The sequence below is a fragment of the Macrotis lagotis genome, chromosome X, assembly GCF_037893015.1.
Source record: "Macrotis lagotis isolate mMagLag1 chromosome X, bilby.v1.9.chrom.fasta, whole genome shotgun sequence".
In the NCBI taxonomy this organism is placed as follows: Eukaryota; Metazoa; Chordata; class Mammalia; order Peramelemorphia; family Peramelidae; genus Macrotis; species Macrotis lagotis.
In genome coordinates, this window is record NC_133666.1 from 244,724,904 (window position 1) to 244,745,677 (window position 20,774).

The 20,774-nt window shown below is 37.7% G+C and overlaps 1 protein-coding gene and 1 long non-coding RNA gene across 3 annotated transcripts in view; one reads left to right on the plus strand and one right to left on the minus strand.

Moving 5' to 3' along the window:
• GCNT4 (glucosaminyl (N-acetyl) transferase 4) overlaps positions 1-603 on the minus strand; it is a 53,359-nt gene extending 52,756 nt beyond the window's left edge. The window contains exon 1 of one of the 2 annotated variants that reach the window (XM_074206729.1): positions 447-603. The gene's annotated coding sequence lies outside the window, so the exon portion shown is untranslated. Of the gene's footprint in view, positions 1-407 lie in introns of both variants that reach the window. The other variant, XM_074206730.1, reaches the window with a different exon arrangement.
• On the plus strand, positions 593-15,951 carry LOC141502136 (uncharacterized). Its single transcript, XR_012472421.1, has 3 exons — positions 593-769; positions 10,994-11,393; positions 15,449-15,951. It is a non-coding gene; the product is annotated as an uncharacterized LOC141502136 (long non-coding RNA).
• Positions 15,952-20,774: the final 4,823 nt, after the last annotated feature.

Below are 20,774 nucleotides of genomic sequence, written 5' to 3' on the forward strand. Positions count from 1 at the left end.
CTCCTCCGCTGCGACAGCGGCCGCCGCGGCGCCGGCTCTCCGCCGCCCGCCTCGGTGCGCACTGCCGGGCAGCCGCTTCGGTGTCTCCGCCCGGGGTGGGCGGGAGGCGGCGGGGGAGCTCGGCGGACCCCATGACGTGTCGGAAAAAGGAGGGGCGCCGGCTCCCCCTCCTCCTCCTCCTGGCTTTCTCGCGGCCCCGGCTCTGCTAGGGTGCACTAACGGGGGCACCCTGCCGGGAGAGCGCCCCGCCCCGCCCCCAACGCGGAGCTGGCCCTGGCTCCTGGGTCCCGGAGCCTAGGTCCGCCGCCCCGCACCCCCTCACTTGAGCTCCTCCTCCTCTTCCTCCCTTTTCACTTTAGGAGAAAGTTTGAAAAAACATTTTTTTTTTTTTTTTTGGCAGCTTTTACCTCCCTTCCCGGACTCGCTCTCCATCCTTTGCTACACACCTAGGCTCTGGCCTTTAGGGTCCATAGGAGGAGCTTTTTAAGTTTTCCCCTTAGCCTTCGCTCCTTAGGCCTTTCAGTGGAGCTCCCTTCCCCACGGGTGTTCGGGGCTGGGTGAGCTCTGCCTCGGGATCTGCGGCGGCCGCGGCAGTGATTTTTGCCACCCGCTGCCGGAGTCTCGCGGGCTTATTTAAGGGACAGCCACGGGCAGTGCGGGGAAAGTCCAAGTAACCACTGCAGCACTGAGCTGGCACCTGCTAGCTCTGGAGCTGGGGACTGGGGGCCCTTCGGTTTCTAGTTTCTGGCACCTACTCTGAGGAAGGACGGTAAGGGTCAGGGCTTGGGAGACGGGGGGAGGAGGAGCAGGGCTTAAGGAGGAGAGAAAGAAGGAAGTGAGTCTCCAGTGGATCTGCTCTCTTAGCTGGAATGAAAACTCTCCACTTTGGGGGAGTGGATCAAGAGAGTAGCCCCAGGACAGACAGCACCTATTACCAAACAATTGTGTTTTCGACTTCTGCCACCTTTCACAAGCCACCCGTACTTCTAGTGCCAGGATGGGGTTAGAATACCTCGCTTTTGCACATTTACCTATGCAGGCAGAGAAGCCTGGAAGTTTGATGCATGGGCTCCACGGAATTTAAATACGTTAAAGAAAATCTCAGAAGAATTTAATTAAGTTCATAAGAGCCAGTGCTGGTTCTCTGCATTTTCAGATTGTATATGCTAGCGTTCAACGAGGGTTTCCTCCCCTAAAACCAAATTTGCCCCTAACATAATAAAAATATTTGAAGTTTTTCCCTCTAAACATGCAGGCAGGTAGATGAGATAGGGTGGCGTCTAGTGTGACAACCCTTGGAGTCTTATAAAGGGAGAGAGCCCAGCAGGGAGATCAAATAGGAAAGGACCCAGGGATTCCACAAATAGTATTTTCTAGACTAATATTTTACTTACTTGAGGTGACTCAGACAGCACCTCTTTAGGAGAAAAAAAGAATAATTCCAGATCTCCTTTGCCAAATCCTGGTTTGGGTTCAGAATAGTTCAGAAGCAGGAGATTCAACATACTGGTTCACATACTTTACCTCCAGGCCCAGCGGTATCCAAGAATTCTCCTCATTTACAAAATGGGCCACTTCCCGACCTCCAGGGGATACTATTGTTGCTACTTCTCTTCCCTAGACTCACCATGGGGTGGGAGTTGGAGGTCCATTGGTGGAGCACATGGGCAAACACTTTAATTCTGTCCCATATTTTCTATCCATTCCTTTTCTCTAGTAGACTTGAGTGTTTTGATAAGTTTGCCATTTCCTAAATATGGCTTTTTTAAAAAATGTATATAAGGTAGAAAATAAAACTGGCAACCAAAGGGAAAGAATAGCCCATGGGAAGGCTAGGTGTCTCAGTGAGTAGAGTATGGGCCCTGGAGTCAGGAGGACCTGAGTTCAAATTTGACTTCAGACACTTAATAATTACCTAGATGCCACCTTGGGCAAGCCACTTAACCCCATTTGCCTTACAAAAACCTAAAAAATAAAAAAAAAAACCCAAAAGTGTTTTATTTGAGTGCATTATGTATACTTCCACACCACCATGAATAATAGAACTTTATATAGCAACTTATAGCTACTTTTATTCTCTCCTGGGAAGTAGACATTTAAAACACCAACATATGATGAATATACAAAATTACAATGGACATTTTATATTTTATTTCAGTTCTATACTGTCCAAATAATTTCCAGGATTTGGGCTCATTCTCCAACTAGTAGTCACTCTCTAAAAAATGCTGTAGTATATATAAGGTAACTTGCATAGAGTAATCAGGTATCAGCTAAAGGACCCAGAAACTCCATATTAAGATTGCCATTTGGCCACCTATGTTCAGAAAGAAATAAAAAAAAAACACAGAAAGGCAATTAGAGCTTTGAGATCCATTTTTAAGACATCTTGGGCCAGTGCATGTGCTTGGCTTTAATGAACAAGCAACTCACCTTTTTTTTTTTTTTGCTGGGGATTTACAGCAGTGATTTAAAGCATGCTTCAGAGTTCAGGCAACTGAGGCCTGGGTCAACTGCTTCAGAAACAGTATTATTGTATTACATGATGATCCCACAAGTTTTATAGAGAAGAAGAAAAAAGGAGGAAGCAGAAGGCCCTGGAGATGAAAGAGGGAAACAGTCATTAAGGGTTTATGTTGATTTTGCTGTATTAATCCAAAAAAGAGGAAACTGAGGCAAACAGAATTAAGTGACTTGCCAGTGTCACATAGCTAGGAAGTATTGAGGCCAGATTTAAATTTAGGCAGAGGAGTCTTCCTGACACCAGTCTCTCTATCCACCATGTCATCTAGCTGCCCCAACAAATATTACTTACTCAAAAGAAGCAGGATAAATATGTCCCCAGAAGGGGTCCAGTTCCAGGGACCCCATCAGAATTGATTGGGTAGAGGCTTACTTGATTATATCTATTACATGTGAATTATATCTTTTTCCCAACTTCTGCCTTTTGGCACCATTTGGGACATAACCTTCAAGACTATCTCAAGAGAAATAATCATGTAATCAGACTAGGGACATATTTATGGGTATCAGTAGGTTAGTAATCCTTTATTTGGAAGATGATGGGTGGTGATATCTATATAGATTTTTTTAAAAATAGCGAAATATGTAGATTCATGTCCTTATGTGGCTCCAGGTGCTTAAAAAATGATGGCTAAATGACTAAATGAGTGAATGAATAAATGAATGAAAAAGAGTAAGAAACCCACTTCTCCTTATTGAATAGGCTGGTACATAGACCTGATATGGAGTGAGTACATGGGCTTGCTTATCAGTTTTGGAGCTTCTTGGAATCTGACCAGTGATTTATTCTGCAACAATGGATTGGCTGATACTGCCCTGACAGGTACTTCTTCCCCTAGTGAGACTGGTGTCCACCCACATCTAGATATTTTAAAAATGTCAATGGAGATATAGTGCAGGCAGTTGAGGCCTGGGGCACTGCACTGAATAAGACATAAGACGACTGTTCCAGGACTGGACCACAGGACTGCTGAGTCTTACCTGTTTTTGTAGATTCTACAATAAGGACTTCCAGTCTTGTAACCATGAGTAGTTCTTTTCCAATATCTTGTTTTTAAAACCATGAACTGATAAGCTAGCCCCACAGGCTAATATAACCCTTTATAAGTGCCAGTCCTCTCTGTCTGCCAGTCAATAAACATTTATTTAGTGCTTGCCATTGCCAGTCCTTGTGCTAAGTGCTGGAATGCAGAAATGCAGAAGACTGTCTCTGCTTTCAAGGAGCTCAGAGGCCAATGGGAATGACAACATGTAAACAATTATGTATATACAAGATATGGATGGGCTAAATTTGTATTTCTTTGATTATTACAGGTTTTGAATATTTTTATGCAATTCTTGATAATTTATTGAATTTATGTTTCTTTTTTTTGTTGTTTATTTTTAGTGAGGCAATTGACTTAAGTGACTTGCCCAAGGTCATACAGCTAATATCAAGTGTCTGAAGGCAGATTTAAATGCAGGTCCTCCTGACTCCAGAGCCAGTACTCTAATCCACTGCGCTATAAAATTGACTCACATTTGTTTCTTTTGAAGAAGGTTGTTTCCTCTCTCCCTCTAAAGACTTGTGTTCTCCTTCTCTAATATCCCTGTATTTATTTTTTATTTACTTATCCTGTAGATATCTTATATATGTACTTGTTGTCTTCCCTCAATAGAATGTAAGCTCCTTAAGACTAGGGGGTGTTTCATTATTGTCTTTGTATACCTAGCACCTGGCAGAGTACCTGGGTACAGAACAGATGCTTAATGAATGTTCCTTGCTTGATTGATTGATGAAGTCATAAATGGTATGCTCATAAGATTTGGAGAAAATATGAAATTCAATTTTACTTTCAATTCTAGATTCTCTTTCTCTGCCATCATCTCTCCTACCCAGTGAGAAGGCAGTAAATACTAAACCCATTGCAAAACAAATTTCTGTGCTAGCTATATTCTGAAGGGGAAAAAAAAGAACAAGAAAAAGAAAGTGAGAAAAAAATGTGCTTCACTTTGCACTTTAAATCTATCAGTTTTCTCTCTGCAGGTAAGTAACATTTACCATCATGAGTCCCTTGGAATTATGGTGAATCCTTTTGTGGATCAGACTTAATAAGTCTTTCACAGTTGATCATTGTTACACTATTGCAGTTATTATGTAAATTGTTCTCCTAGTTTAAGTCATTTCACTCTGTATCAGTTCATGTAAATTTTCCCAGTCTTTCTGAAACAATCTCCTTTCTTATCCTACATTCTTATACCATAACTTATTCAACTATTCCTCAATTGATGGGCATCTCCTCAGTATCCAATTCTTTATCACTAGAAAAAGAGCTGCTCTAAATATTTTTGTACATATGGATCATTTTCCTTTTTTCCTCTTTGGGGTATAAGACCTATCAGTGGTATTTCTGGGTTAAAGGGTATAATTGCAAATTGCTTTCTAGAATGGTTGTATTAATTCAAAACTCCACCAACAATGGAGTACCTATTGTTTCCCATTCCCTCCAGTATTTGTCATTTTCGTTTTCTGTCATCTTAGCCAATCTGATGGGTATGAGGTAGTATTGGATATAATATGAAACTGGAAGAGTTGTGTAACTTATTAGAGAATAGAATTAGAATCCAAAAATGCCTTACAAGTTACAACATTGGATCTGTGATCAAATTATGTATGTATGCATGTATATATATTTGTATAGTTCTTCATAAATCTTAAAAATTCTATAAATATTAGCTATTATTATTTCATAACATAAGATTTAACAGAGATTAATGTAACAGACTTAGAGGGATATATTTAGTGTTTTGGATAGATTCTGTGTGTTAGATTTACTGGAAAATGTGGTAAATAATAACAGCTAGTATTTATGTAGTGCGTTAAGGTTAGTGAAGCTCTTTATAAATATAATTTCATTTTATCCCCACAGAAACTCTAAGAGGTAGTTATATTTCTGTTATTATCCCCATTCAGAGACTTAGAGAAACTCAGGCACTTAACTCAGGGTCACACAAACAGTGTATGTTGTACCACCTAATTGTCTCTATGAATTACACATAATGAGAAGGTAGGATAGATATGGATCTGTGCTATTGGAAAGAGCTCCCACCATGAGATTATGGGTCCTTGAAATATTGAACTAAATGTAAATTCATTCACTTGGATTCAAACAATATCAGTTGCATGAGTATAGGGTGGAAAAAATTGCAACTGGTAATAGTTCATGGGGAAAAAAGATCTGGGCTTTTTGTTTCACTTTGAATCATGAATGTGACATTGATAGCTAAAAAAAAATCAATATTAAACTACACTGGTGTTTTCAAACTTTTAAGTCTCAGGGTCCCTTTACATGCTTAAAAACAACTACCCACCACTCTGAACTTTTTGTTAATGTGGATTATATTTGCCAAATTCTCTGTAATATTAGAAATGAAAACATTTTAGTATTATTATAAAAATAGTTTTGACTTTGTGGACTCCCAGAAAGGGTTTCAAGTACCCACAGGGGCTTTTGGGCCATACTTTCAGAAATGATGAGCAATGGAAGCAGTATTATGGAGTCCAGAGCAAGGGAAGTGATAGTCTCATCTGACTCTGCCCTAGTTACACCACATCTAGTGGTGTATTCATTGGGATCATCCATGTAAGGAAAGACATTATATACATGAACAAAGGAAGTGTCCAGAATAGGAACACTACCCACTCCTATAATCAGCCAGTTGTTGGATATTGTCAGTTCTGTCTCAGTGATGATGTCTTTTGTACCCCATTCCTGCTGATAAATCCTCATTATTTCTCTCCCAGACTAAGGATTTATTTTTCTTCATGGAATATATTTCTTTAAATTCAGGTTGTGTATATGTACATTCATAGATCTTTCTATGTCTAAGTCATCGATCTATATTTATTATCTTTCTATCCAAATATCTATCTAACATATTCAGATCAACGGCTCAGGTATAGGATGGGAAATATCTTAACTAGACATTTGTTCATGAGTAAAAGACTTGTTTTATTATTTCACTGTGAGTCATGAAAGTGACATGGCAGCTAATACATCCCAAATAGCCTTGAGAAATCATTGCTGGTCCCATAGGAGCAAGGGTAATATGGCCCTCAACTCTCTTCCCAAGGAGCTCTTCTGCTCTGGGTTCAGTCTTGGGGGAACTTGCCTCTAATAAATGGGAATAGAGTTCTTTTCCTCACCCATCCACTCCTTACAATCTTACCCCAGAGTCTCAGGGATGATTTTACTTAAACTCAGTTTATTGCTCACATTTAGGGTCCAAGCAAAATAAGGAAGAATAGAATAGTACTTAATATACAATATGAATCAGGTTTGGGACTAGTAATTTATTCCTACACAAAAAGGAATGCTAAAAATAAAGGCTCACAGTGTGCATTAACAGAATAACTTAAATATAAAATTCAGTCTTTTAATTTAAATCTACTGTTATCTCTTGGCTTACTAATACTTAAATCTCCTTAGAATATAAAGCAATTTGCAGAATTATGATCATTAGGTATTTTATATCTAATCTTGGATCTGTACTGTCCAAGCAACTATCAGTACATTTCTACTGGTAAAATAGCCAGGCTTGGGCCAATCCTATTGTCAGAGCTTGTCTTCTCTGATGCAAAAACTTTTGCAATTAGCCAACTCCAAAATGATGGAACTCATAGTCTCCAGATCTTTCAAATTCACATATTCTCAAATTCATAACTAGAACATCCTAAGAATGATGTTCTATCCCTTAAAAATTCAAAGTGGAAAAGGGATGTTAGATGAATCTGTACTCAGTTTTTTACTAGCTGTGTGACCTTGGGAAGGTCACAACCATTTAGTTTCCTCATCTGTAAAATGAGCTGGAGAAAGAAATGGCAAACCACTTCAGGAAAACCCCAAATGGGGTCATGAAGAGTTGAACATAACTGAAATGACAACAAGGAGAGAGAGAGAGAGAGAGAGAGCATCCCTCTCCTCCCCCACCCCATTCTCTTCACATGGAATCTACACAGAGAATATGATCCCTGGAAAACGGGAAAATAGAAGCAAGAGGTTAAGTTGAAAGATTTCTTTATAGGGAATCTTCAGATCTGAAATAACCTATAATTAGATTGTTCTTCTCAGGACCATTCCAGATTATCATTAATTGCCATAAATTCAATATTATGCCTCTGAGGCAGCCTGTCCAGTGAATAGAGAACTAATTTTTAAAGTTAGGAAGACCTACGTTCAAATTGAATTTCTAAGATATTTAATGTGTGACTATAGGCAAACAAGTTAACAGAACCTAGGCAGCACTCTACAACTATAAGATATGGGGTAGCTTGTTGTATTGGGAGAAGGAATTTCTTCACTGAGTTCTCTAAACTAATGAAAGCACTGGTGAGGCTGCAGGGTAAGTCATTTAATCTCCTTCAGCCTCAATTTCTTCATCTGCAAAATAAGGATAATAATAAAATCTATTTTGAAGACAAAATGAAAGATCTTTGCAAACCTTGAAAAGTTATAGAACTATTGGTAATTCACTATAATTTAATCTGTATCCAATTTTCTCTGAATCAACCCCTTTTGTCATTTCTTATAATTTAATAATATTTCAATACATCCATAAACTATTGTTGTTTGTTCTTTCATGTCAGAGAGAACCAATGATATCAAAAGGGTATATCTTGACTTGTGCTTTAATTGGATTTAAGTGAGATAGGACAAAGATGTTAGCCTCACTCTCTTTTCCAGTCATCCGAGTTTAACGGCAAGATGTAAGTAAAGACAACTGAAGATGGGCCAGGCCATAAACTCTAATTTGTTTAGACATCCCCCAACTAACAAGTAAGTCCTTAGTTTCTAGTCCTTTTCTGTACAAAAATCTATGAATATTTTGTACACATGGGTCCCTTTCTTCTTTCTTTCATCTCTTCAGGGTTTATGACTAATAATGATATCACTGGGTCAAAGGGATAGGCTATTACAGGATAGTAATATCTTTCCATGATGGCTGGGTTAAGTCATAGCTCCACCAACAGGGCATTCAATAGACCTGTTTTCCTTTAGTCTCTCTGACAATTGTTATTTTCCATTTTTGTCATCTTGGGCAATCTGATTTGAGGTGGAAACTCAAAGCTATTTTAATTTGTATTTTTCAAAATATTGGCATTGGACAAAGAATATAGATAGCCAGATTATAAGATAATTGTGATACTGAAGCTTTATCTAATGTAATTTTGTTTTCCTTATGATTTAAATTGTGTTTTTATGAAACCTCATGAAATAGTGAGCCACTGAACTGGTACGTTTTGTTTATTCATGCTTTCACTTATTCAGTAATCACTGATTAAGCATAGAATGGGTGCATAAGTCTGTGATTTATTATTTATTAGTAGTTTATTAATTAGTAAGTTTATTAATAGGTTAGATATGTTCTTGGAGGCAATTGGTGGCACAGTAAATAGGATGCTGAATTCAAATAAGTCCTGAAACATTTATTAGCAATCTGACTCTGGGCAAGTCACTTGACCTCTGTTTGCCTCAGTTTTCTCTACTGTAAAATGGTGATAATAATAGCACCTAACTCACAGGATTGTTGTGAAAATCAGTTAAGATATATTTGTAAAGTTCTTAGCCTAGTGCCTGCACACAACAGTCACAATTCAGAGACTGAGGTTGTATAGGGGAGATTTTGCATTCAAGTGTTGGGGGAAATATTTGTGTTTACCCTTTGCTATTCTCTGAAGTAAATATTCCTCTGCAAAAACTAATCTGATTGTCAAGGAGAGTGTTCAGATCCCCCAAATTGTGTGTGGGGGGAGATACATAACTGATGAGGACTCTAGTCAGTATACAATATGAATCAGGTTTGGGACTAGTAATTTATTCCTACACAGAAAGGACACTAAGAAGAGGCTTTCCCCAAACCCCTCAGGGGAATGAGGAGAAGTGCAATGTCCTTTAGCCAATGGGGTCCAGATTAAAACTGGCAGACATGGAATAGATTTATTGAACCACTAGATACGAGTTAACTTTGGAGTGAGTTGGCAAGTGAATGTCCCTTTCTCCTCTTCCAACAACTGAGAGAATCAAAAAGTCTGTGCTTGAACAGTTCTGCCTTTTCCCTCCACCCCAACACAAATACATTCACACAGTCCACCATGCTACTGAAGTTTTTGAACATGGGAAGGTATAGTACCTTTTTCCATCAGGTTCTTTTATTTTCTCCTGTTAGGACTAGTAACTACAAGGCTATGTAAGGGAGAAATGCTGAAGGGAGAAGGAGAATAGTGGCATCTGCTGCCAACATTCTTGCCACTATGTTAAAGGTCCTTTACTGACATATTTCCTAAACATTTCAAAAACATGATTAAGCCTGTGCCCTACATGCCTTTTGGATTCCCATTTGACACAACTGAAGGGATTCATTTCAATCTTTCAACAATGACATGGCATTATCTATTTTTAGCTTCGGGGTTTACATCTGTGCTTAAGACACCTAGAAAAGTAATGTGAATAAACAAATATGAGCTTGAAAAGTATCCAGAGGGATTTACAGGAAGACAGTGCATTCTGGACAAGTGAGTCTACCTAGAGGACTTCAAATCCACTCTCATTATTGATATTTTTTCAGAAGAAGGAGGTAGGTTTCCTGGGGGCAGCTAGGTTGTGTAGTGGATAGAGCACTGGCCTGGAGTCAGGAGGAACTGAGTTCAAATGTGACCTCAGACATACACTTAATATTTACTTATCTGTGTGACCTTGGGCAAGTCACTTAATCCCATTGCCTTACAAAATAAAAAAAAAGGAGGTAGGAAATAAATAATTAGCTCCCCCCCGCCCCCCTGCCTTGAGATTGTGCTTTAGTTGAACACAGAGAGAGACTAGGATCAGGGAGGGGAAAAGTACAATTTGAAAGACTAGAACTAGATAATATTATGAACAGCAAGACCCAAAGTAACTTAAAACTTAGTACTTGGGTCTACTTGTTCAATATATACATTTACAAAGAGATATAATGTAGGCTGGAACTTACTGGTATCCCTTCCTGAAAAATAGCTCAAGTCAAGTGAACTGTTTTTCTACCTGGACTTTTTTGAGAGGAAAAAGTTTCACAAGAGTTGATTCCCAAACATTCAAATTTGATCAAGATGAAACTCATCCAAGATGATTCCTGGGACACAACTTTTAAAAAAATGAGGAAATCCAGTCTACTTTGACACTATACTTTTTTAAATTTTACTAGTGTGAATAGTTTTTGTCTTGGTTTTTAAGGGTAGAAATTATACTGCCAAATTAAATGCATTTATTCACAGCAGCTCAGCGTTTGAAAGATTCCAAGATGATACTGTGGGCGAGAAGAAGTATTAGGCTGCCTACCAAACTGAAGGTCTACAGAGTTATTGTGCTGTCCTCATATTGTTGTATGTCTGTGCAACCTGGTCAGTCTACTAGTGCCACACCAGGAAACTGAATCACTTTCATTTGGATTGTTTTAGGAATATTCTGAAGATCACCTGGCAAGATAAGGTACTGGATATTGAGGGCCTCTCTCAAGCTGAACCATCAAGCATTCAAATGCCACCAAGAGTACAACTCTTGTACTTCATGTACTTCAAATGCCAATTGTACACCTGCGTAAAAGACTATTTTATGGTGAACTCACAAAGCAAGACCTCACACAGAGGTCAGAGAAAGCAATCCAAGGATACTTTCAAAATCTCTCTGAAGAACTTTGGAATTGTTTGTAAGACATGGGAGATGCATAGGTGTGCCCTCATCAAAGGATGGCAGAAACTCAAAAGAAACAAGAGATATGAAAATTTAGAGACATCTCCATTCCAATATTCATATGAATTATTTGTGCCAGACCTGTGTGGTAGACCTAGGACAGAAATGGTAAGATTTACTATGCTTCCCATTATACAGAATGATTATGGCATTTTAATTAATAAATTGTTAGGTAGTTATTGAAAAAGATATGGTACAATGGAAAAGCTCTTTTATTCAGAATCATGAATTTCTGCTTCCTCTTCTGCTAGGAATGAAATTCTCTCTTGGAGAGGGGTCAGGTAAGAAAATTTAGAGATGTCTATTCTGCACCCCTCTCCTCTTCAAGCCACACAACCACATCTCATACTACCTGGGAGAATAGCCTTCTTTTGGTTTTGTTTGGGTTTTTTTTTTAGGTTTTTGCAAGGCAAATGGGGTTAAGTGGCTTGCCCAAGGCCACACAGCTAGGTAATTATTAAGTGTCTGAGACCGTATTTGAACCCAGGTACTCCTGACTCCAGGGCCGGTGCTTTATCCTCTTCTCCACCTAGCCACCCCAAGAATAGCCTTCTTATAGATAAGGGATCTATCTGTAAAAATATAATTCTTAATCACTTATTTTTTTACAAGAATATGTGGGTATTTTGCTATTTTTTTCCTAAAAATCCAGGACAATTATTTTTCTCCATCCTTTTATGCTTCTTTAGAATTTTCTTAAGGACAGTCTATTTTCTTAATTGTGCTACTTGAATATCTCTTTGAGATCAAATCATCTCAGGCTTTTGTTGGAAATTATGTCTCTCAAACTTATTAACTGCAAGAGAACACTCTTTCCCTAATAGTGATCAAGAGTTCAGTTTGAATCATAAAGTTCCAACCTTTTATAAATCCTATGGAGCCCACTGTTTTAAGTCTGTTTATTCTTTTGCTGACTTGGAATGAGTATATATAGCAACCATTTTCTACAAATAACCTGGCTTACTGTTAGGATGCTAATAATTTTATTGTGAGAAACTTTAGATTTTTTTCACATACTGATTGTCTTCTGGTGAATCTGGAGGCCATTTCCTTTGTCTCTTACCTAGTCCTCTGTATTTGAACAGGCATTGTCTCAGGCAGGTAGCACGATGATGGGAAACTTCTTGACTTAGAAAGTAAGAATTTATAGCAATAACTTTTGTGACTAATAGTTACTGATGGCATTAATATTTGTGTATTAATGTAGGCACCCATGGAGCAAGCTCTAGGAAAAAATAAGAGTTAACTGAAGAGTATTGATTTACTTCCACTTTTCAAAAGCCTAGAGGAGCTCTGATATTAGCAGTAGACACAGATCTTAAAAATAAAAAAAAATTTCTAATAATATTGGGCAGAAAAAGTATAAGTATTGGAAGAAAGTAATAGTAATGCCACTGACATTAAGGCAGGTGAAAGGACTCAGAAAGTCTTTCTAATTCTACCTGAGAATTTTGACTCTGTAGGAATAACTGAAGTGTCAACAGAAGAGTTATTACTAGGAATTTTGGACTTGTCCACCCTTGGAGGATGAGAAATTGTTTGAAGAAATTGGAGCCCTTTTAATCAAGGGAGGTTTTCCTATAGAAAGATTGAATGTCTCAATTACATCTAAGAACTTCATTTCATTTCTGAGTAAGTTAGAGGCCATACTTCTTGAGGGTATAATATAGCCCAAATTGGCATTTTCTCTGGACATGAACCATATCCTCCAGGAGAATGATTTTGGGAGATGGGTTTAACAGGCACAAATTCACCAGGGACACTGGAAGGCCCCTGAATCAAAGTAGGTCTGACAGATGACCTAAAGGGGATGGCTACAATGGTGGTAGATATTGTTCTTGAGACCAGATGTTTACTGTATATAAACTTTAGTTGAGATATTTAAGGAGGGGGTGTGGATCAGAATAACCCATGATAATTTTGCCTTTAATATTGAGAAAAAAGCAGGAAAAACATTGAGTCCCTCCCTAGGGTGGAGCAAAGTATACAGAAACTGAAAAAGATAAGCACCATGGAGACTGAGAATGTAGGAAAAATTAGATTAAGAGAGCCAATTCCCAGACTCAGTACATGACCCTTGTACTTGTAATGTCAATAGAGCTATGTAGATCATTGCCAACAATGAATGAGTTGAGACAGGTCTTTCTGAGCTTCAAAGATCAATATAATTCATAGGGCTTGGCCTCAACTAGCTGGAGGCCCTCTCCAGTGTGGGCCCTGGGAGCAAAGCAAGGTCACAACACCTCAGTGCTAAGCTATAGTATAGATCTTGAAATATTCAGGTGAGAAGTAGAACTGCCCAGAATCCCACTCTTCTTAAGGAGGTAGTCCAAGGGCATGAGGGCATGAAAACCTGGAAAGAACAATTCCATCAGATAATCCTCAGGGAAAAGAATCACCTCTTGTTAGAATTGTAGATCAGTTGGTCATACTTATTTTGGATGTGCTGGCAAAGAAAATACATTGGTCATTAAAAAGTTAAAATCTTCTGATCTAGCAGAAGTTTGAGTGAGGCCAGGGAAGGAAGTCCCCACATATTGGAGGAGATCATCTTCATACTATACTATACTATATTATCACCTCCCATGGATTTAATTACCATCTTTATGCTGATGATTCTCATGCCCAGATGAAGTTTTCTTTCCTAGTCCCAACTACATTGGAGCTGAGATTGCAAGGTGGAACGGTGCAGCCAGCCAGCCTGGCATGGAAGCCCTGAGAAGCTTCCTCAAGCATGAGGGGAAGATTTGGAATTAATTGTGCTCTATGGGAACTGAACTAAGCTATGAACCTAATCTGCTTTATTTCCCCAGACACTGAGGTGGTACAAAGGGGTAAGATGATTATGTTTCCCATATGTTGCTCTGAAGATTACCTGATTTTCCACATATGGGAGTAAATTTATATATTTATTTTTATACCTTCTGAAGTAAACGTTTCTGCATTAAAGCTAATCTGTTAATGGTTAATGGAACTGGGATTCAAGAGATCACCAACTACAATTGAAGGATTAATGTTGATAAAGGCCAAGATTGACTCTGCTACATATAAAACTAGGGACTCAAGTCCATTTACATAAGACTCTGGAGAGAGCTTAGGAAAAAAGAAATTCTATTTCAGTCTTGCAACATCAAGAGAGAAGACATTAGAGTCCAGATTCTCTTTAGGGAGAGATCTCTAAAGATAGAGAAAGATGCTGGAAAGAAGCCAACATGTAGAGGCACTGCATGTTGATCATGTTCTTATCCCCAATTTATCACACTAGAGAATTCAAGGAATTTTCTCTTGGATGAGATCTGATACTCTCAATTGAGCTGAGATATCTCAATCCAAAGGGAAGAGCTCATTCTCTATATTCTTATCCATATAACTTTTCTGATTTCTTTTGCTTTCTGTTTGGATCAATGGATTTATTCACTCACTCACTCACAATGTATGGTCTCTATATAACTGGCATTTGATAGAAAGAGAGTCAAATCTCAGCTATATGGTTTGAGATTGAGAAAAATGATTATTTCTCTCATATTAATAACTAATTATTGAATCAGAACCAAAAATTTCCCCCTTTTCTACCTCCTCATCCAGAAATCAACCAATGTGGAAAATCTTGAGCAAAGACTGTATATTCCTGATCATTGTGTTTAGTCAGACAGGTCTGGGGAAATGTGGATCCTTCTTTTTTGTCAGACAGATGATATGGAAATTGATGTTTCTTTGAACAAGACTTCAGTAATCCCATACCTCAATAACCTCATTGCAATAGAACTCTCCTCTTATTGTAATATGCATTCTTTCATTAATTGTTAATCAGAGTTGATTGCCACCCTTAGGAAAACCTACTCTTCCAAGTGCATATAAACTGTGAGCCCATCACCATGAAGGGTCTTTGGTATTTGACAGGGCCACTGACCCCTTTTTATTAATAAACATTCTAGCCTTATTAATAAAATGATTACATTACCCAGAAATTATGTCCCTCAAACTTATTTAATACCACAGGACACACCTTCCCTAATTGTGATCAAGAGTTCAATTTGAATCTTAAAATTATTTCTCCAGTAAGACTATTTAGGAGGGCAGATAGAAATAATACTAGTCCAGTGCCCCTGTCTGAGGAAAGCAGAGTGTCCAGTTTATGACCCCAATCTCCTATTCCCCTCTAGGCAGGAATTTTCCCTTGGCAAAGGGTAAATGGAAGAAACTTCAGAAATCTATGCATCTTTGTGAGTCACTTCTCGGCAGATCCATGTGAACATAAACCATGCCACTTATACATAGAACTGGTCATCTTACTTCACAGTTCAAAAGTATTCAGATTTGCATGAACTGATATTGAGCAAGATGAGTAGAACCAGAAGACATTATACAACATAACAGCAACATGGTACTGATGATCAATCTTAATGGACTTGTTCATTTTATCAGTGCAATAATCAGGGACAATTTTAGAGCATCTGTGAAGGAGAATACCATCTGTATCCAGAGAAAGAATTGTGGAGCTTGAACAAAGACCAAATACTATTATCTTTAATTTAAAAAGTTATCTTATTATGTAATTTTGCTATCTCTTATATTTTATTTTTTTCTTAAGGATATGATTTCTTTCTCAACACATTCAATTCAGATCAATGTATAGCATGGAAACAATGTAAAGACTAACAGAATGCCTTCTGTGGAGGGAGGGTGGGGGAGGGAAGTGAGATTTGGGGAAAAATTGTAAAATTCAAAAATAAATAAAAATTTAAAAAGTCTTCTGCCTATGCTTTCTGATTAAAATTCATCTATCACTCTAGGGCCTCCACAGTAGATAAAGAGTTTACTTTTTTTTTTAACCAGGGGAAGGAGAGGTTGATTATGAACCAATATTTACTGAAATTACACAGCCCTTTGTAAAACTTTACCTTGATTTGGTAGTGACATACATCTGAAATAATGATTTGAATATATGACATGACTAAATAGTTTAAAACAGTAAGAGTTAAGCTCTTGGAAGGCATGGCCTTTGCATCCTTACTACTTAGCATAATAATTTATACCCATGAGAACTCATTCATAAGTTCTTTAATGATTTTGGGAAAGGTTCTATTCAGTTGCTTCACCAGAATGATTAGATCATTTAATGGAGATTGTAGAGAAAGGATAGATTGGTATCCAAGCTCCATAGGCTACACAGCTACCCCCAGGATCCCAGAAATAACAACCCAGATATGCAGCACATTTGTCCAACTAAGAATCAGTATCTACTGAGCCAAAGGTTAAGATAACATCCTTGTTCTCTTTAATCCATCTCTTTCTGTTTCATTAGAAAAGAACATGCTCACTAGAACAACATCATGTATTATAGTTGTGAGTGGTAGGTCTTCAGGGGATCCCCAAATCCTGAGTTGAATACCTCATGCTACTTCTATATTATGTTAGTCTCTAGTACATGCAAGATCTAGGATGATTATTTTGGTCTCTTTGTTCTGAGTAGTCAGGTAGGTACATATATAAATCATTAAAAAGTTAAAATCCAAAGATATGTAGACATAAAGAGACAATGAAGTATGGAAACTAACCACATATAGGATATATAATTATGTTCGACATATACTCATAAACAACTGAATATAAAAGCTACATAAAATATATAATGTCTATGAAATATATATATGTATAATGGATGTTATATTTCTTGTCTTCTCAAAGCGGGGGAGTGGATGGAGAGAGGGAAAAAATTCTGAACTGATCATTTAAAAAAGATGTCTGTAATTTAAAAAGTTAATTTCAGAATTGGATATACATTTGCTAGAGGAAATGGAAGATACCTATTGCCTCAAAATGCAAGAGAAAGAATAATCAGGCCACCCATCATTTCAAATAATAATTTCACTGATCATTTCTAGATGTGAGCCCAGAAGTCTCATCTAGACCTAAGTAATTTGCCTCATCTTAGAAGTAACAATCTGAAACAATCTCCAGACTTTAAGGCAGACTATATAGATAGCAGCAGTAGGGGCCCAAATTGCATCCCTAGCCCATCTAGGAATAGTGGAGGAATGGCAGCTAGGTGGCACCATAGTGCACAGGAGTCAAGAAGATTCATTTTCTCGAGTTCAAATCTGTCCTCAGACAATTATTAGCTGTGTGATCCTGGACAGCTCCCTTAACTCTGTTTGTCTCAGTTTCCTCATCTGGATAATGCAAACCACTCTCTGCCAAGAAAAACTCCAAAGGGATCACAAAGAGTCTGACAAGACTGAAAAAGGACTGAATAATGATACTGATCATCACAATAGCATTGTACACAGTAGTTTTAAATGAATGCACACTGAATTGTTTTTAACTGCTAAGTACGTGCAATTAAAATTAGATGGTTTCTGGATGGGATTGGATTGGAAATGGTAGCTTTCAAATATGTTCAAATCATAGCACGTTAAATTACTCTTCTGAATTCAAACAAAGAATTGATTCTGGTGGGAGAACTGTCTTGTCATATGAAACATATTTTAAATGCACAGTCTTCTTACCTGTCATTTAAAAATAAGTATTTTAATATTAATAGCTATTTTAATTTCCTTTCTTCTGAGCCCTATCCCTCCCTCCCTTCTGAGTCCATTCTCTTTCCCTTTCCCCCAGCTCTCTTACTACCTACGGATACTTATGGAAAATTTTATCCAATGACCATTTTTAATGCAGAGACAAAACGGAAGCTACACATTGTCTGACTCTGTTCAATGCCCCTTCATTCGGTGTCCTAGAGGTAGGGAGGGGATTCCTTCACTGAAAGGTCATGCCATCTTTCTCCTTAGCAAGCTACAATATTTACATTAGGTGTGTATGTATATGTGTGTGAGTGTAAACAAGTATGCAATAACTCACATTTATGTAAAGCTTTAAGAGTTGCAAAATTCTTGAGATACCTTATTTCCCCTTTGATCTTCTCAACACCATTTTGAGGTAAATGCTACAGTTACCTTCATGTCACAGATGAAGACATTAGATTGAGATCAGTGAAACAACTTAGCTATGGTCACCCAGGTAGTAAATAGTATAGGATTTGAACCCAAGTCTTCCTGACTTTGAGTATATAATTTTATCCACTAGGCCACCCGCTGTAGAGAGGTAGAAAGAATTCTAGACTATGATTTGGGAAGTTTGTACTTTCTTCCCAGTTCTCACTAAGAAACTCTGTGACCTTGAATAAAGCACCAAGCCACAGTGGGTCTCATTTATTTTGTCTATAAATTGAGGAGATAGGATAAAATAAAGATCTTTCTGATACTATTAATATGTGAAGCAGTTGAGGGCAAGGACTAAGTTTTTGCCTATCTTTGCACCCCCCCCCAGCATTTGCTTGGTACACAGTAAGCACTTAATAAATACTGGCTGACTGCTGATTAACTCCTAAATCTTATGATTTGGGGTGGTATGGAAGTTGGTATGATGGGGTGTTTGTGGGCAATAGAAAAACATAATTTTGATACCTGGATGTTTCATAGTACACATAGTAGTTCTTTGTTTTCAAGATAATAAAGAACCAAACAATATTCTGATTAGGGTCATATCTATGGTTGTTTACTTGGTAGGTACATTTTTGAAGACTCACACAGTGAATTCAGTTAAATGATCATTCTAGTCTTTTGGTTCAAAATAATAAACTAACAGACTACCAGAGATTGGATGCACCTAAAATCTATCAACAAGCATTAATTAATGTCTACTCTGTACCAGTCATTATATTAGGTGCTGAGAATACAAAGATAGATGATGTCTCTGTCCTCAATAAGCTTACATTTTTTTTGGGGGGGGGAAATAACATGTTTACAGATAAGGAATTCCAAAATGGCAAAAGAAAGCTACAATAGCCTCCTTTATCGCCTTATAAACTCACACCCTATTTCTTATATATTCTGTTTCTGTAGTTTCTCTCAATCTTTTTCAACTGCTCATTTTCCATTGGCATAGCACTAGCTCAAATTAATATAATTTAATCAGAAACCTAGGCAAGTAGGATTTAAAGAGAGAATTTGTCAACCTTTAGTTTGTTTCCAGACTCATATATAAGCAGGCAGTCAGGTACCACTGGGCAGCTAGATAGCTTCGGTGGCTAGGATATTGGGCTTGGAATCAAAAGACTCATCTTTATGAGTTATAATCTGGTCTCAGACATTTATAAGTGAGACCCTGGGCAAGCACTTAAACCTGTTTGAGCTGGGAAAAAAATAGCAAACTACTCCAGTATCTGCCAAGAAAACTCCAAATGGAGTCAGACACAGCCAAAAAATTACTTAACAACAAGACCCATAGGCACATAGAATGTTCGATTTGGGAGGAACCCTGGAGATTATTTAGTCCCATCCCTTAATTCTCTGTAGATGAGGAAACTGAGGCCCAGACACTGATTTGTACAAAGCCAGCTAGTTAGTAGTAGAGCCCAGATCTAGTAGAAGTAGTAGAAGCAGTACAAAAGCAATAGCAGTGGCAGTAGCATAGCAGTAGAAGTAGTAGAAAGTAGAACTAAGTGTTGGGTCTACAATCTAGGACTCTTTCCATTATGACTTAAGAGAAGTGTAAAACAGAAAATGAAGTTTAAAAATTTTAACTTGTAAATTAAAGATAGAAATCATAAAGTTGTATTATATCATATAATTAGAATGTATGATTTCTGTAACAGCACACATAATTATTATAATAAAAGATCTACAGTTTAAATATTTTTAAAAATTTCTGTCAAACTATTGAGATTACTTAAGAATTGCTTAGAACAATGGGGTTACTGTTGCATCGTTGTGAGCTTTTCCCTGTTAGTTTCACTAAAGTAGATTGATTACTTTAGTGGTAGACACTACTTGGAGGGATAACCACCCTGAGGATTTGCCATTGATCTCTCAAAGGAACAAACATAAAATAACTTAACATATCACTTTAAAATTTTATTAACAAGAATTCTAAGCATATTTACTCCCTGGTGATTTTTTTATGATATATATGAATTAAAAGGTACACATAAAAATATGCAGTACTAACATTTTCCCCCACATTTAAACTGTAGAAATACCCATTGAGTAGATTGACTAATAACAAGAAATTGATGTATTTAAACTGTTCAATTAAAGGTGGTCAGGTAATCTGAATAATGTAAAGATTGAGATCTGAGCAGGAAAAGGAGGTTGGCTGGTGGCACCAACTGAATTTTACCTGACTGACACCAACCTAATGAGGTCACTTCCAGGTCCCAGTATGAGGCTGTCAACTCTGTAGACTCAGACTTGGTTTAAGCAGTGGTAATCAAGCTTCAGGGAACTGATTCACAAAAGACTTATTTGTAAATCAGAATGACAGTTTAGACTTTTATGGTGAGAACAGTAAATACAAAAATGGATTATTAGTCACCTGGTTAGGGCTTATATGGAATTGTGGAATCCTAGCCCTGGCATGGACCAAGAACTGAATAAAGATTCTTGGAATGTTTTCATTTCTGCCTTCTGTAGCTGAACATCTGTCCAT